This window comes from Pteropus medius, unplaced genomic scaffold (genome assembly GCF_902729225.1).
Source record: "Pteropus medius unplaced genomic scaffold, Ma_sr-lr_union100, whole genome shotgun sequence".
NCBI classification, from domain to species: domain Eukaryota; kingdom Metazoa; phylum Chordata; class Mammalia; order Chiroptera; family Pteropodidae; genus Pteropus; species Pteropus medius.
The window spans coordinates 3,058,889-3,077,798 of NW_024342474.1; the positions used below are offsets into that span (position 1 = coordinate 3,058,889).

General features: G+C 38.5%; 1 protein-coding gene and 2 pseudogenes across 2 annotated transcripts in view; 1 reads left to right on the forward strand and 2 right to left on the reverse strand.

Moving 5' to 3' along the window:
- Positions 1–1,886: 1,886 nt before the first annotated feature.
- On the reverse strand, positions 1,887–9,494 carry LOC120604855 (peptidyl-prolyl cis-trans isomerase A-like; annotated as a pseudogene).
- On the reverse strand, positions 6,879–6,997 carry LOC120605133 (uncharacterized; annotated as a pseudogene).
- Positions 9,495–9,575: 81 nt separating the features above from the next.
- SLC16A7 (solute carrier family 16 member 7) overlaps positions 9,576–18,910 on the forward strand; it is a 91,072-nt gene continuing 81,737 nt past the window's right edge. For both annotated transcript variants that reach the window (XM_039865864.1, XM_039865863.1), the window contains exon 1: positions 9,576–9,764. The gene's annotated coding sequence lies outside the window, so the exon portion shown is untranslated. The remainder of the gene's footprint in view (positions 9,765–18,910) is intronic.

Consider the following 18,910-nt stretch of genomic DNA (forward strand, 5'->3'; position numbering starts at 1 on the left):
AATTGGTGGGCTTTGAATTGTTTCTGAAGTCACACCACTCATCTTGTAAAGACTATATTTATAAAACAAAGACAGCTGTTTTTAATACCTCAATAATTGAGTTGCTGCCTAAATGGTGGCAAAGGACTGAGAAATCTATTCATGCATTGTCGAAATATTTTCCTCTGGGTACATTCTTTATTAGACTCTGACATTAGCGTGCAATTTGGCCAAATTTTGGATCAGAAAGTCATTATATCCTTTCAAATATCTTGTCAGGTTTCAGCTGGGACAAGCAATAAATATTTCTGGAGGTATTAAACAATTCCACAGACCCAAGAGAGTGCAAAGTTTATTACCTTCTAGAGTCTTTCTCTTTGATAGCCAAAAGAACTGACAACCTTTATGTCCTCATTCCCCAGTGAAACAAAATGTCTATTTCCATAATACAATCAGGTAAAAGAGATGCAATTATAATTGCTTTCAGGTTTCATTGTAATTGCTTCTTTTCTGTGTATTAAGTTTATTCAGGCTGGGGTAAATAGAGCAGACTTATTAGAGGTCCTTTAATGTTGGGGGACAATGAAGGGGTTGATTTGGCAGTAGAGGTTTAAAACTAATCACCCCAAGATGTCCCTCTGTGGTATGCAGGTCTTTTGAACTAAAGGCAACTTTAGCCACCGGCTCAAGAGAAACCTCTGTCTTAACTTCCTAGAAGAACTTGAATTATGGGCCTTGTCCTTTGTTAGCAGCACTGGGGATCTTGGGTTCCCCAAGAGAGAAATCAAGAGGAAACCCTGGAACAGTTTTATTAAGCTTATGCTCCAGCACAAGGGAGACATCACAGAAGAAAGGAAGGTCCTCTGAACTGACTCAGAGGCTGGCTGGCTTTGTTAGCTTTTATGAGCTGGGAAACAGAGACAGCCTGTGTGAAAAGGCTGTCCTTTTGAAAAGGGGGCTGCTTTCTTTACTGGTTATGTTGCCTGGTAACCATGTTAGTGCCTGAGCTATGGGGAAAGATGGTGGACTGCTCATTATTACCATCCCAGCAAAGTTGTAGAGTAGTCAAACCTTGATTAACTTGATTAACTGCACTTAGGGAATAGTGATTCCATATCTGTGTGGAAGTAAATGGTTAGAAGGGAGATAATTATCAGATATTTCTGCATTTTTGTGTAAGGGTTGATGAGGTGGTGGCATTCTTGTGGTCAGCTTATCTATAGTTCTTCCTAGCCGTCTGGCATCCCTTCAGCTATCTCACCATGATAAGAGACTACCGGATATAAATTCTTTTGGTCTATCTATAGGGCATGATACATTTCTTTGAAGTAATGCACCCCTAAGGTACATTACTTCATCCCTAGCTAAGAATTTCTTATGTATCCATTTTCTCTCTCTGTCTCTAAACCTCTCTGTGCACATGGGGTCTCTGACTCTCTCATTTATGTGGGGTTCCCACATGTATTTATTAAATTTGGTTGTTTTCTCTTGCTAATCTATCTTATATCTATTTGATTATTAAACCAGCTGATAAAACCTTGGGGGTAGAAGAAACTTTCTCTCTTCTCCATAGCCCCACTCAGCCTTTGATAGTACTGTACTAAAACCTTTATTTAACCCCATCAATGTCCATTTTATTTAGCCCATTTTTTTCTAATTTGAACATTCTTCATAATAGCAATTGTAAATTTATATATTTTTTTCTTTGTTGTCATTGTCGTTTAGCTTTTATTTCATAATCATAAACTTAACTCTGCAATCCAGCTAAACTTGGTTGTGAGGAGACAAAAAATATTTGGAACCTAAAGAACTGTAGTGAGAGCACAAAAATCATAGGGTGTTCCAAGCAGATGGGGATCCCTACAGAAGAAATGGTCTGGTGGTTAAGATAAAACAAGGCAAATTTATTAGAGTAGTCCATAGTTACCAATGGTGATCTTCTTGCTGGTCTTGCCATTCCTGGACCCAAAGCATTCCATGGCTTTCACAATATTTATGCCGTCTTTCACTTTGGCAAAGACCACATACTTGCCATCTAATCACTCAGTCTTGGCAGTGTAGATGAAATACTGTGAACCATTTGTGTTGGGTCCAGGTATTTGCCATGGACAAGATTCCAGGTCCCACATGCTTCAGGATGAAATTCTCATCATCAAATTTTTCTTCATAGATGTACTTGTTGCCCATGCTATTATGACATGTTAAGTCACCACCCTGGCATATAAATCCTGGAATGATTCTCTGGAATCGGGTACCCTTGTGCCCAAATCCTTTTTCCTCAGTGCTCAGAGCATGAAAATTTTCTGCTATCTTTGGAACTTTGTCTGCAAACAGCTCAAAGGAGATACGGCTCAAAGACTTGCCCTCAAAAGTGGAGATGACCATGGCTGGGTGCGGGTGGCCCCGGGGCAGTGGCATCTGAAAGGCAATAACTTTATATTTTACATGAGAGCTGACAGCAGTTTGGTAGTGTTAATGCTGGGTTGATGTGAAATCCAGTGTTGCCCCAGAGGCATGGTGGGGGTCCTCAGTTCTTCTCTGCTGATGCAGTAAAGAATTACAAATCAGTGAGATTTGGAAAAAATAAGCTTTATTGAAAGTATATTTTAGAGGAAGACGGGCCATGCTAAGGAAGGCTGTATCCCTGTGGAATTTGGGAAGTGAAAAGATAATAGAGTATGCTCCAGGGAGAAGCAGGTTTTCAGTGAAGAGAGCTGTAACCACACAAATGTGGAAAGGTTTGTTTATATTGGGCTATGACGAGAGGGTACTAGAGCGGTACTAGATGATCAGCATGTGAAGTCACCTTGACTGACAGTTGCTATATAACACTTTGCCTACTGTGCATGTGCTTACCCAGAATTCAGTCTGTTATAATTAGATTAATGAACTTCCAGGCATAGGCAAGATATTATAACGATGGTATAATGAGGCTGAGGTTGTGGGCAGGTTGGTGTAGTACTTTCTGCGCACACATTTGTGGCAAGTTTAGTCAGAAGCTTTTATGGCCTTTGTACCTTAGGATTTGGGGTAATTTATAACCCTAAAAGGGAGGTGTTTCTAGGGAGTCCTTAAGGAAGGTCTTCAAGGGAGGTTTCTATGGTTACAGAACTGAGCCTTCACTCTGGTCACTCATGCCTGGCTAACTAACAGTGGGACCCTAGCCATAAATGCAATTTAGCTCACATTCCTGTCTAGTACTATTATGGAGCTTCCAAATTGACAGTTACCTTACAGATTTCTTAGGACGTTTTAAGTTGTCTTTAAGTAAGTTTTGCCATTTTTATTCTTCCATTTTTTTCTTATGTAAAGGACAGTTGAATTTCTAGTGTCCTAAGTTTTACAATATCTAAAGGTAAATAGGAAGGGATCTGAGTAGATTTTGACTTTTTTTCTAATTTCTGTACTTCCATCTTTTTAAGGGAATCTTAATGACTAGCCAGTATAACAATATGAGAGCTAAGTACAAAAAAAAAAAAAATCTTTCTTTTCAATATAAAAGTTTTTCCAATTAAAAAGATTGATTGTCTGGCCTTGACAATTAGGATTAATAGCTACTCAAATCAATACTATGGATGCAAGAGGGAACCCCAAAGGCGAGTAAAAAAGATGCAACCCTCATAAGATGAAACTCCCAGAATTAGCCTAAGGAAGATGGGGGGACCCATCTTTTGTTAATGTAAGAATGTCCAAACCTATAGAAAAAATTATATAAGTTTATTTGAGCCAAAACTGAAGACAAATTTTGGGGAGCAAGATCTCAAATGCTCCAGAGAATGACAGTTTTGCAGTTTCTTTTATGCATTTGAAATTGAGGAGGGAACTAGGGAAGATTGCATGAAGGTAGAAAAAAGCAAGGAGGGGATTGGATTACAGAATAATTAATATTATGTTCTCTCTTGAGGGTAGTCTGTTTTAGAAGAAGAGTTCTGAAAGGGGGCATTTCAAAGGTTTGTTAATCTAGATGCACAGAAACAATGGACAGGGCTTGCTTAAGGCAAAGATAAGCCTTTTACTAAAAAAGTTATGTTTGAGGCATAACCACTCACCATGACTTGCTCAGTTAGGAATTTATAATTTATTACAGCTCTCTTTTTTTGTCCACACTTTAAACGACTGTTCCAACACACAGGGAATCACGTGCTTTGCCCCCTTTTAACAGGATAAGGCTTAAGATTCCCTAAGCTTGGACCCACAACTGATTTGGCTGCCCACCAGAACATAACTATCCTTCCATCTCTGAAAGGAATGGGATAGACACAGAAAAATCTCTTGAGAGCTTTTCATGGCCAGATAGAGAGCAAGGTGCACCTTGGCAAGGACATCTTCTGGACGATAGAAGCCAGAGAGAAAATATTCTCACGAATCATACAGGGAAGCTATCAGGACATATAACAAGATATAAAGAGAGAAAACAGAGAGAGAAAAATTAAACCTATAAGTACTCATATCAAATAACCAAAAATTGCTAGCCTGAGATACTAGTTTCATAAATATTTTCTCCAGCCAATCTAAATGTAGGATAGAGAAAAAGATACTCACCACTTGCTTCTACCGGATCCTGCAGACAGAGTGATGCTGACATGGTGAGAACCCTCACCTTCTGCAGGACCGTGTCAGACGCCCCAGGATCTCCTCATTGGCAGCAGCCTCGTGGGAAAGTGTAGAGTTTTAGCCAGTGAGTTTATTCTGCTCACAGCACCAACTGTATGGGAGGAACAAATTTTCCTTTACCTCCAAGGTTCTTTACACTGGCCTAATAATCAAATAAACATGAGATAGATTAGTAAGAGAGAATAACAAAATTTAGTACATGCATATGTATGGGAACTCTGCATGCATGAGAGAGTCAGAGACCTCACATGCAGGAGAGGTTCAGAGACAGAAAGGGGAAATGGGTATATAAGACATCTGAGCTAGAGATGAGGTAAGGTGCCTCAGGGGCTTCAAAAGGTCATTGCAGGCTGGTAATAGGAACAGATATTTAGTGAATAGAAATTTATCCTGCCCTATAGACAGGTTAAAAGATGTTATCTCTGATACTCTCTTATTACGGGCAAGACCCTTAATTTAAGTTCTAGGTAGTTAAGGGAGAGTCAGAAATTTCTTTTGAGCCCATGGCTAAAGTTGCCTTTAGCTCAAATGACCCACATACCACAGAGGCACATTTGGGGGTGACTAGTTCCAAACCTCTATACTTCCACAGAAGATATTTCCAAAGTAGCCTATATGGATGTACTTAACTTATAAATCTAGAAACAGTGGAAAGACGACTTTCATATTTTGTACATTCTATGAAACCAGGTCAGAACAGTTATATTCACAGGTGCTAGCTAGCTATAATCTCAGACACAGTACACTGCCCCTGGATGGCAGGTGCATGTTTGTTTTCACTCAGGCTAAGGGAAATATATTGGGACATTGGGTCTTTTGTCCTTCTTTAAAACCAATCTATCGTGTGTAGTTATCACTCCCCACCTTCCACCAATACACTTGCACACTTTCTTTGGTCTCACAGAGTCTTTCCATGAAAAGACTGTAGTATATCAATTTTGGGTGGTGAGAATATAAATTTTTAGCCTTGACTTAAGAACACATTATAGCATTCTCATAAACTCAATGTCTCATTTGGGTCTTTATGCCATTATGATTTATATAAGCTAGGTTACATTCTCCTGACAAATAAAGCCTGAAAACTCAGTGCCTTAACGCAATAATGATTTCTTGCTCACAGAAAGTCCAGTGCAAGTCAAGCAGCCTTTCTTTATCATTTAGTGAGTCCATTTTGTTGCTACTCCATCTGAAACATGAGGCTATTAGAGTAGAGGAAGGAGGCATGATGGCTCTTAATTCTCTTGACCCGGAAATGACATATGTCCCTTTCATTCATACTCTATTAGTTAGAACTAGTCACATGCCACCCCCCCTCCCCCCGCCAAAACTGTAAGAGAATCAGAGAAAGGTAGTGTCATGCAGATCACAGATATTATAAGCACGAACAACCTCTCTTACAAATCTGTTTTTAGGGGCACACTATTATCTCTTTCCTCCATTTGACAAATTATTGGTTACCTTCTATCTGCAAGAATTTGTGCTGAATGCTGGAAAATTACAGAGATGAATAAAATGTCATCTCTAATCTCCAATGACTTAAAAATTGGACACACACACACATGCACACATGCACACACACACAATTATAGCCATATTGTGAAGCAGAAAGAAAATGCCCCAGGAAGAGGCATACAACAAGTAATATGGGAATGAGTACTGAGGAAGACAAAATTAATTTTTATTGAAGAAATCCTTGAAATGCTACAAACGTGATGACATAGTTGCTAGGTCTTAAAGGAAAAAAAAAAAAGCTTAGGCAAATTTGATATGGAAAAGTGGGTAGGAAATAAGAAAATTTAGAAAAGCATGAGAAGATATGGCATGGCTGGGGACTGAAGAAGGGCCAAAAAACCTGGAATACTAGGCTGTGGGGTACATAGTACAAGATGTTTGGGCTTTATTCGTTTATATGTTATGTTTGTATTCTAGTTTACTTATTTGTGGAACACGAGTTGCTAGAATATTGAATGTATTGCTATTCTTTGCTTCTCCTATTGTTATTTCACCTCATGAATAGAAATCAAGGCAGAAATTTTACCAAAGTTCAAGTTCTGATCATATTGGTTGCTTTTTTCCTAAGTTGCATTTTTTTTCTTGATATCTAAACAGTGTTGAGACTGTAAGTCATAGAATACATAGATTGGGTTTATTTTCATTTAATTTTCCTTTCAGATTCCTTTCTTTTTTTCTTTCTTTTTTTTTTTTAGGCGAGGCAACTCTTAGTTGACCTCACAGATTGCAAGGATCTTGTCAGTTTACAATTCCTTATTTTTAAAATTTTTTTATACCTACAGCACCTGGTCTTCCTAGGTATTCTCCCATCCAAGTATTAACCAGGCCGGACCCTGCTTAGCTTCCGAGATCAGAGTGGATCGGGTTTGTTCAGAGTGGCATGGCCATAGTCAGATTTCTTTCTAATCCAACCAAATATTTACAAAACATGCCTTGTCATAGCAACAAGGCAATTTAGAAATGAATCCTCAAATACTAACACTGGAGCAGGAGGTAAATTGCATCCAGAGTTTTAACTGTTGGAAAAAGAAGACTTAAAAAGAAAACTTGCTACAGTTATGATACAATGCTATGGGTAGTAATGTTTATGAGTTTGGCAATGGCTTAAATAGGCCAAGAACATGAAACTGTAAAAAATACAAGACAAAGAAAAGTCAAAGAGAAGAAAAAGAGAATCGAGTCAAAATTTAGGAAATACATGGCCTTTCTTTTTCTTTCTTCTTTGAAAGGAAGTAAAAATGATAAATGAACAGGAAAAATGTCAATAGCAAACATTCAAGAAGATGACCTTGAAATGTAAGTCTTAATGTTGTTTCTTTTCTAATTTACCATTCTTTTATAACTAAAATGAAGTGTTTATTATAGTCACTGCTAGACATTCCATTATTATCAAATGTCTATTCTATCTTATACAAATGTCAATTTATACATTTTAGCTTTAAAAATAATCTAAAGTCCTTCCTAGAATTTTCTGCCTTGGTTACTTAATTTCTAAACTACCCCTTTCTTTGTAAAACTGTCTTCCAAACCTTTTGAAGTTACTAATAATGGCCACCATTCATCAATCTCATATTATCTACCATCTACTTAACATATATCATCTCATCTAGATCTTATGACAGCAATAAAAAGTTGATATTTCTATTTTTTAGCTGCAGAAATTAAATTTCAAGTTTTGTCCAAGTTTATAGACAAGATATGGCAGAAGTAAGGCAATGTGAATTTAGCTAAGTGACTTAATTTGTAAAACATGAATAATCTAATAAAGTTATTGTAGTAATTGAAATAACCCATGTAAGTACTTAAAGAGGGCCTGACAATGATAAGCACTTGGAGGAGGAAGAAACTTTTCTCTGCCCTCAAGGTTTTTTTCAGGTGACCTAATAATTAAATTGACATGAGACAGATTAACAAGAGAAAATAACTAAATTTAATACATATGTATGGGAATCTTACATACATGAGTATCTGAGACCCTACATGCACCAGAGGTTCAGAGACAGAAAGGAGGATTGAAGCATATAAAACATCCTGAGCTAGGGATGAGGTAAGGTACCCTAGGGGCTTCAAAGAGTCAGTGGAGGCTGATAAGAAGAGCAGATATTTAGTAAATAAAAGTTTATCCCTGCCCTATAGATAGGCCAAAATAGGTTATCTCTGATAATCTCTAATTATGGGCAGGGCTCCTAATTCAAGTCCTTTTAGGAAGCTAAAGTAGGGGCAGAAGTTTCTCTTGAGCCAGCTGCTAAAGTTGCCTTTACCTCAAAATGACCTGTATACCACAGAGGCACACTTTGAGGATGATTTGTTCTGAACCCCCATATACTTAATAAGTGTGTTTTTTTTTTTCCTATTATTACCATTTCGATTTTTTTTGGTCTTTCGGGTTACAAAGTTCTATTTTAGCAAACTTATCTTGGCTTTTTATACATGATTTAAGTTCCAGAATAAATAAGGAAAGCTTCTAGGAAGTTATATTACCAAGGATTAACATAACATTTTATCTTTTTCACTTTTTAGAAGCAGAAATGGGGGTAGGGTCAGTTAAATTGACAGAAAAACTGCAATATAAATTCTCAAATCCAAGCTCGCGTTTATTCTTCTGGACAGCTTCTTTTTCTCTAAGTAATAATACAACCTTAAAGACATTGAAGGAACTGAACCTAAATGTTCATTTACAGGCCTTCCTCTTTCCAATTTCCCCAAGAAACATGTTCTAGATACAGGAGAAAAAAAATAATAAAGGTAAAAGGAGCCAAATCAATGACTGTGGAATTACCATTATCCTTAGCACTCACTATTCATTGTCAAATAAATAAATCCTACTTTGAAGAATGAAATAATTCGAAATACTAAAAATGAAAGGAATTGTTTACAAATGACTTTCATTTCTTATCCATTTTCAAATTCTTGTGCTATTTTCTAAACACTTCCTCTCACGCGTGTAGATTTAATTTTTCTCTTTGAGGTATTTGGTTGGTGAGCCTAATCTCCAACAGTGCCATCCCCACTCCCCACAAAAATGTACTCAATTGAAAAACACCCCATCACTTCCCCTCCATGCTTATAAAGAGAATCTCCTAGTCTTCCTGAACTCTGCCAGGCTCCTCTTCTTTTGCATGCTTTCCACTCCCGTAGGTTGTCCAACTCCCTAGGGTATCTTTGTGGTACTGCACACCTGCCTCCTAGGTTAAGTGCCAAAGCATTTCGAATAAAGTCTGTTAGGACTGATCTGGAGCAACTTTTCTCTCTACCAGACATTTGGCTTTCTCTCTTGGTCAAAACTAAAACCTGAAGTGGAGTGACCCAAGCCATAAAGTGTCTACAGCATTGACTCTTGGAGCATGCTCAGGCTTCCTTGAATCTCTGGGCGGTGGTTTGTCCCCCATGAAGCCGATGGTGCTCGCCCTCGTGTGCCTCCACCACTCTCCCCGCCTCCTCCCCTGCCCCGCCCTCCCAACGCCCCGGGCGCTCCCAGGCACCCAAAAGGGCGCTTTGCAGCCCCGCCCGCCACCTCCTCCTCCTAGCTGTGGAGGGCGAGGACACGTCAGGCGACATAAATAAATAAATAATTCCATTCACCCAGTGACAGCGTGGTGAACCAGCTGCGGCCAAGGGGAAACCAAGAGCTGCAGCGCCCACCCTGTGCGGGAGAGCAGGTAAAGTACGCCCCGGGAGGCCGGGAGGAGGAGAGAGGCTCCTGCCGAGAGGAAGGCGAGTGTGCATCTGCCACTGGGCTGCCCTGGGAACTGCACGTGTGTGCAAAAATTAATGGCTCGCTTGTGACAGACACTCCAAAGAAGAGTTTGCCAGCAAGCCCTTATATAGACAAAAAAAATCCCTCGAAGCTGCCTCGCGTCACCCTGTGCGCCGACATCCCTGCGGGGGCGCAGCCAGGCTCGGGGCGCGCGAGCATCCGGGAGGCGGGCCAAGGGGTGGCGGACCCAGAGTACTCCACGCGCGCCCGTGTGCTTTCGGCCAAGAGGTGCCAGCGTTCTGGGCTTTTGCACCGAGATTCTTCCGGTGCGGTGCTTCCTCTTCTCCTTGGCTCAGGAGTGTCTCCGGGCTGTTTCCCGCCCGGCGTGTCTCCAGTGCTTTTCTCACCAGCATCTCACTCCGGGTCCGCGAGCACCCCGGGGTGGCCTGGTTGCCGCACAAGGTGGGGATGGGGGTGAGGGGATGATAAGAGTGTGTGTAGGAAGTGTCTTCTCTTTTCGCAGGAGATTGGACCCCGCGAGGCTGGGAGGAGAGGATGAAGTACCAGGGAGGCCTTCTTCCTTCTTTTTCAGTCCTCAGGTAGCACAGCGGGGTCAGAGGCAGAAGGAAAGGTGTGTGCGGGCGAGGACTGTGCGCGGGCTGAAGGGGAGCTAGACTTGACAGAGGGCCTGTGCTCCATGCTCACACTGGATTTCCTGGGCCGCTGCGCCACGCTGAGGGTGTCTGGCCAGGCCAGGTAGCGCGGGAAGCTGGCTAGGTGGCCCAAGTGCAAACTGCTTCCTCTCAGCTGATGCTGCTAGGCAGCCGCGTTCTCCACCCCCTTTTCTCTCTTACTTCCGCGAAAGAGATTTAAGACTGCCTTGGCAAGGGCGATAGAGACCAAGGCCACTTTCCCAGTAGGACTGGCAAGGACATTTTGTGGTCTATGCCAGGGATATATTAAAATTGCACACAGACACACACACCACATGCTAGAGAAAATGAGCAGTTTCTCTACAAGTGGCTCTGGCTCCACTTACTGCAGAAGTAGCATTGAGTGGGCTGGGTTGAGTGAGGATGAGCAAGTGGTAGTAGGAAAGCTAATATTCCGTGTCCTTCTCCCTTCCTGGGTCCACTAAGAAAGAAATCAGAAGAAATAAATTGCTGACAGTGATGAGAGTGATGTGGAAAAGACTGGACGGGAAAGAGTAAGCTAGATGCCTGATTTCCTGGCACCCGGTGCTTTATTATGGGTACACCCAAACTGAGAGCTCAAGAGGGCTGCAAACCTATAACAGACACGTTAACTTGAATCTGCTGTGTCATTGGAACCACAAGTACTAAGTGTGTATTTGGGGGAGTGTGGCTGAAAAATCTGAGCTGGATGGTGGCTGCAGAGAGTAGATGAGGCTTAAGCAAGGTGACTTATTTAACCCTGGTGAAGCAATCCTAGCTTTACTTTCTGCTTCTGAGCACATTGCATTTAAAACGATCTAAGTGGGTGGGCAGTTGAATGATCTTAGTGGAAGGGAAATATTATCACCTTAAGCAACTCAGTGTCTTGTATAACAACTTATAAAGTCAAAAACTTTTTTTTTATTTTTACAAAATTCACATCAACAGATTGCAATTAGGTAGTGCTTTTTTTCTTCCAGGGAGCGTTTTAATAGTGGCTAGTGGTCTGAAATTCTAACACCCTGTTTCCCAATGTCCAGTTAGTGCATCTTCATACAAATATTGTTTATTTATAGACATGCACTTACTCTTTTATAATATCTGGCTCATATTTTTTTTTTTTTTGCCTTGAGCCCTCCTGAGGGGAAGGAGGACAAAGCGACCTAAAGAGATATCCTTAATCCAATGTCATATTCTTGGATCATGGATCTGAAATAAAAGGAAGTATCCTGCATTTGCTTTTAATTCTGTATTCATTAACCTAACATTTTTTGAGATATTCGCGTGGAAAAAGGTAGTTAACTTTAGAGTTAGAATTATTTCAGCTTCAGTTCTGCACTTTCGTAAGGCTGAGTAATTACTTAACACTCATGCTCAGTCTTTCTTACCCGTAAAATGAAATTGGTGGTACTTACTCTGAAGTGCTATTGTGAGAAATAAACTTGCATGGAAAATACCTAAAATAGAGACTAGTTACTTTTAAACGCCTAAAGCCATTCTAGACACTGCACTGTGGTTGTCAGGATGAATGAAGTTGGAGTTCTGCTCTCAAAAAATTCTCATCTAGTTATCCAGATTATCTTCCTCCTACCCTATTTACCTTCAATTTCCTACTCAATGGAACAGGCGTATATTCTAAATAACTTGAAAAGGAGTTAGTAGTCTGAAGAAATGTTTGTAAGATATACTAAAATGCAAATTTGTGAAGGGTATCTCGCCTTAGAAACCTGTGCATTCAGCCCCATTCCTCTGCCTATTGAGAATGACCCTGTCTAAAAAAAACATGGAGGATTTTCTTCTTGCTATGGGGGGTGGACACTCCTTCCCTGAAGAATATCTTTGCTAATGAATTGATATCCACTTTTTAAGAGAGGAGATTGAGCCACAGTATCTTTCAGTCTTTGGACAGACTAAGCCACACCAAGAAGCCCAAGAATATTGTAACTATAATATTTTAGCTATAACAATGTCTTTATAATGCTCACCATGTTCCAGGCACTATGCTACCACTTTCTGTATGTTATTAACTCCTTTTATCCCCTCAACAACTTTATGAAGTAGGGATCTGTCAATGTTTACACTTACAGAAGAGGAATTTTGGCACAGGAAATAAAGTAACTTGCTCAAATAGCACAGCTAGTAAGTGGCTGAGTTGGGGCGAGCACTCAGACTGGCTTTAATCACTAAGTAGTTCAGCTTCTGCCTTCCATGAAGCTGAAGGAGGGTCAGAAGGGTCATGTTCTCCATTCCCTGTGCAGTGTCTTACATGTAATAGTTTTGAACTAATTATAGAAAAAAATGAAGAAAGGAAGGAGGGAAGCAGAAGTGGCAGGAAGGAAGAAGAAGGGAAATGAGGTATAAATGAGCCTCCTTTCCTACCTACTGTTCTAAATATGCCAGGAAATTCCACATGGACTCTGCCCTGGGGACAGGGCAGCTGGCCCGCATCTAGTCATTTAGTCACTTAGTGCAAGTTGGAAAAGTATTTTCTTTGACAGATTAGCAAAAGGCACCTATACCCCTAAAGATAAAAAAGAAACCTCCTCAACATGTACCAAAAAAAAAAAAAAAAAAAGAAAAGAAAAAGAAAAAGACAGAGGGACATCTTATCTTCAGGGATTCAAGATTCAAATTTCATTTAAACCAATGGTTGACTTAGTTTTATGCAACATGGAGAAATACTTCTATGGTTTTTCTGAACACCAAAGAAGATAACAAATGTAAGATGTCTTCTGCTCTACCTGATAAATGAATGGTATGCAACAATACTAGCTATGTTCCTCCTTCCCCACAATCTGTCCCACAGAAAATATTCATTCCAAGTTCCTTTATCTTGGAGTAATCTGTGTTCATCTGAACTGCCTGTAACTTGATCTGGACTTCTCTTAGGCCAGTTATTATATTTTATCTGGAATTATAATTATCTGGATAGGCGTTCTCTCTTCCTACGCTATCTGGTCCTTGAGAGTAGAGACCATGTGTGATTTATCTGGGAACCCTTGTGGGACCCAGGTCTCTGGGGCGAGACAGGGCAGAGGGCTCTGAAGTCTGGCCTGTCTGGATTCTGATCTTGGCTCTGCCACTTACTAGCTAGGGCAAATTGCTAAACCTATCTAAATCTTGGTTTTTTCATGTGCAAAAACCTCTCAATCTGAGTTTGAGTTTTTTCAATTTTGAGTTTTCTCATTTGTAAAAGAGGATCATAATTTCATGTGTTGGTTGTAAAGACTGAATGAGATAATGCCTGTGAATGAATTACCACTGTACCAAGCACATGCATAGAAAATAGAAATAACTCAATACATGGTAGCTAGTGTTAGGTATTAAATATTTGGCTTTAAGTTTGTTTGGTCGTTTTAAGAACCACTGGCTTATTCTTTTTAACAGATTTTCGAGAACCTTTGAAATGCCAAGTTTCCCCATTACTTGTCAAAACAGTTTATGGATTGCATAATAAAACCGTTAAATGGACTCATTGTCTAAAAGGTCATCCTGGTTTGTCTCAGGCTTTCTCAACACTGTTTGGATCAAAGTGATTAGGAAATGTGTACTGCACACTAAATCTCAGTAAGTAATAGAACTTTTTTTTTTTTAACTTTTAAAGAAACTTTTAGAGAAAGCTTCATTTTTTTCCATTGGTCCCTTAGAATGCTGAACCCAAGTGCCTAGTGTACTTGCAGCTTATAATCATAATATGAGAGAATAGCCTAATATAGACCATTGTTTAGAGGAAAAACTAACCTTTACCACACATATTTGGCAGTTAGTAAACAAGAGGGGGTATGTACATTTAAGTATAAACTGTAATAATCAAGAACACTAGAAAAAATTAACCACAAGTTAAACAAATTGAACTTGACTATAATAAAACTAGTCCAGCTAAGGCTGGACTAATGGGTCCCCAGAGATGTTTAACGTAATTATAAATATCAGTGTTAATATGTGATACATATATTTTTGAAAATAATTTTTCTGTCCTAATACCAAACTGTTTTGCAAATGTTCGCATTAATATTCATTGAATTTCAAAAGAGTTCATTAAGCTCTTACAAGGCATTCGAATGACAGCTACGAGATGCTGGTGTAAAGATATTTTTGTTAAAAGTTTTGTGCTATTAGGATAGCCCCACAAAAATGTCTGTGTGGTTCAATCATCTAAGCTGGTGATTAATTTTTGCTAATAATTGGCATTAAAACAGCAATTGAAAATATTTAGTATGAGTGGTGAATGCAAGAGAATGTTTAGATCAATAAAATCCTGTCTAAAATGTTGGTATTTTTTAGAAAGCATTTTATTTCAAGCATTGGCTGTTTCCTCACTTAATAACACAGTGAAATGTATTCTTAATCATCTATACCCCTACTCAGATTCCAATTAGAGCTTATATGTGGAACAATTATATTTATTAAAAGAAGCTACCCTATTAAGTAATTTATTTGAAGACCTATTTCATTTGGAACGAGATTAGATAGGAGTAAACAGTAAAACTAAAAGACAGGCTTTTGCTTGAAAAGCTTCTAAGGGATGAACTATATTAATGGTATTTACCTTACTTTAAAATTGATTCCCCCAAATTTCAGGATGTGAAATTCTATCAATTCTTCTCAAATATTCAAAAAGTGCACTCAGTGCAAAACAGCATCATGTGACAGCATTTCTCAACAGGTGACACTTGGTATTTTTGGCAGGACACCTCTTCATTGTATAGGAATGCCTCTTTTGTTGCAGGACCTTTGACCCCTGTTGCAGTGTCTATGGCCCCTGTCTCCTTAGCTTCCCCTCAGTCATTGTAATCACCTAAAATGCCCCTACATTTAAATATACCTCTTGGAAGAATGGTATTATCTATTGTTGAAAATCATTGCCAAATAGGATCAAATTGAGAATGTTTAAGGAAATTATCCTTGAAATCAGAGTATCTTTAAATAAGAAATTACTTTACTCTTCCTTCAAAGGATAAAAAATAAGTAATCTCATGTGAAAATACTTTGATTTGAAAGAATAAGATCTTTCTTGTAAGGTATCCATAAGTATTAACATTTAATAATCAGGTTATGGACCTCCTAGGCTCTAAATCTTCATTTGTTTTGGTACCTGCTGCTTCTTAGATTCCTCTTTTGGCTTCAGTGAGCTCTCTGTTCTCCTCTTACTTCTCTGACTGCTCATTTGCAGCTCCTTCAGCTCATCTTTCACCTCCTACTCACTAATGCATGTGTTCCTCAATTTCTGTTTTGGGTTTTTCTTTTGTGCATATTTTGTCAATTGGCAAAGCTCATTCTTAGCCTCAGTTTTTACCTCAGTGGGAATAACTCTGACGTCATTATCTTCAGCCCTGATTTTCACATAATTTCTGGGCTGAGGGATCCAAATGCCTGCTGGACAGCTCCCCTTTATTGTGCGGCTAACACCACCAGCACCCCATGATCTCTTCTGAACCGTGCCTTCCTTCTTCCTATTGCCCCCATTGCTTTTATTGGCTTTATTATTTTATTGCATTCTGGTATAGAAGCTTTTGAGACCCACCCTTCTCAAACTTTGTTTCTAAGGATCAGTTGCTAAGACTGACAATTGCACATCCAAAATACTTATCTCACCAGTTTCTTTTCTGATGCTGCCACAGAATCAGGCACCTTCGACATACTGCCTAGAGTCATGTTGTAGTCTCTTAGCTAGGCTTCTAACCTCCAGTCTCTCACTATACCAGTTAATTTTGTATGTGCCACCAGATACTCTAACTGAAGTACATCTCCTTTACCTATATGTAACTAACACTTTGTTGACTGCCATTACTTAGGTCTAAAGACCAACATTTTCATCCTTGTTAATCGAAAAAGCTTTTACAGGCTTATCTCCCACTGCCACCATGCTCAAGTCAGATCGAACTGTCCCCTGTGCCTCATTTATCTTCATGCCACTATACTTTTGGCCATTCTGTTCTTTCATCTTAAAATGCTCTATAACTTCCTATTATTTCCATGTCTAACTTTAACCTCATCTTCAAGCCGAGCTTAAATACCACCTTCAGATTTCCTCTGAAGCCCCTGGATATGTAGAAGCTTTTCTAAAATTTCAGTAACATTGCATTTTTAATCTGTCTTTTTTGTTTTAAACATTTTATTATAGTTGCATTTGTAGAAGTCTTTGGTTTCTCCATATACTACAAATTTCTAGATGTCAGCAATAATAACATTCATATTTACATATCCTTGAGCATTTTGGTGGATTACAACATTGCAAATAACTTAAAGGGCATCTGTTTCCACTTTTATGTATTTTTTTTTCAGCACCTTTAATAAATTACCATCTATTATTTAAGTATGACACTGAGGCAGCCTGTTCTCTTTAAGCTAGTTACAATTGTGACCCAATTCTTCTTGCTTCTACCTAGAGTCCTTACTCAGCTTTCTGAGGCCACACAAAATAAATCTCTTTTTGGGTTGATTGACAGCCTGTACATATATGGTGACAGCTCACATGTCTTCTGCTTTCTCTATTAATCTAACATATTCTGTTTATCTACCTGTTCTCTACATGATCTGATTAAGCTCTTTTTAGGGCCTTTATGTTTTGGAGGCATTCATATCTACAGTGAAGTAGAGTTTTAAATAAGGCCTCTGACATTTCAAGCCAAAGAATACAATTCTTTGACAACTATTTATTCATCCATTGTGCTCCAGACACCATTTTAGATGTTAGAGAAATGGCTAGGAATAAAACAGGTAAGTTCCTTTTAGTCTTGATTCACACAAATAATGGAACATATTCTCAAAGCAAGTTAAGCAATTTGTCCTTCAGCCAACTTTTTGTAGATCTCCCATGTCATCCTTGCTCTGTAGTCTCTCATTCCGTAGTTCTCTTTTCTGTCTTTCCCTTTTTCTTCCATCTCATTTAATAGGTTGGATCAGAGCTTTTGTAGGTAGAACTTGATGGAATTTTGACTTAGCCATACTTAAGCTGCTTAACCGAAATCAGCTATATAAACGTATGGAGCCCCAATTTCCTCATTTTTAAAAATGTAACCAAACCTATATCATGGTATTGTTGTTGGAGAGCAAATAAATAATGTAGGTAACCAACAAATGGTATTCATAATCATTTTGCTTTTTTCTCTAACTCTGTTTTTGGCAGAGCCTCTTTACTCTCGAAGAATTCTCTTATGCACAAGTATTTATGAGTTGCAAAATTGCTCTTCACAGACTGAGCCAATTAGGTGATTTATAAAACAACAGCAGCAGACTATCATTGACTTTACAATAACATGGATCTTTCCAATATGGATAAAACTCTGGTTTTTGGCACTTTCAAGCACTGATATTGATGATGCAGAAATATTTAAGTGCTGAATTTTTCACTTAGCGTCAAAATTAATAATGTCAATTGAGACTACATCCCAAGAGAATTGTAAGATGGGAATTCTTTACTTTTCTACGTGGCTATAGTAGTGCACATAAACATATTTAAAAGCTACCACAAAGAGAAAGACAATAATCATTCTATTATGACTTAGGATGTTTGTTTATATTAAGATATAAAGTGCAGTGGGACTTTTCTTTACAGTTGACAAGAGAATATAATTTGTGCATTGCAATTAAAATATCTCTTCTTTGACTTCAAAAAATTATCTGAACAAGGAGATGTGGGAATATTATCAGTTATTATTACTATCTACTGAGTAGTATTTTATAGGAGATGGGGAAGATAGGAAAAACTCCATTGTTAATTGAATACTTTTATGGACAAATTAAGAGCATAGCCATATATTTTTTAGACAAGCTATAGTATGTAAGTTGTAGTTTACCAAAACAGAATCTAAGGCCAATAATTCAAACAGAGAAGTTGTACAAATCAGGTATTCCTGTATCATAGGACTTCTTACACAAAAGTGGAGCTAGAGATTCAAGTTGAAAACATACTAGGATTATGACCAATAATCCTATTAATGATTGTTAATTAGTCCTGAATTAAACAAACATGATATTGCTAGATAGTCTATTGCGGTGAGAAAAATTTTTACATGAATGTTTTGTCTCCTGAAAGGACTATCTTTTGTAATCAAACCATTATTGATTTCAAAAAGGTGGTTCTGATGTGCTCTTTATGTTATTAAAAGGCACCAAGATGATATAAGGTGGTTGACGTGCCACCATTCTTTATTTCATTAGGGAATCAAACTTTGCTTTAAAAAGAAATATATGGTTTTTGTTTGTTTGTTTGTTTGTTTGTTTTTGCCTCATCATCTCCTTTCTACATTCCTTGGAAATCTCTCAAATTCCTAGAAACCAGAAAATGAAAACACATACAACCATACAATTTCTCAATTTTTCAGTATAATATTTGTTTCAAATATGCCAGTGATTACTAATAAAAGCTTTCTCTACCTTCATTTGACATCGACTTTTACTTTTTTTCTTTCTTTCTTTTTTTTTTTTTTTT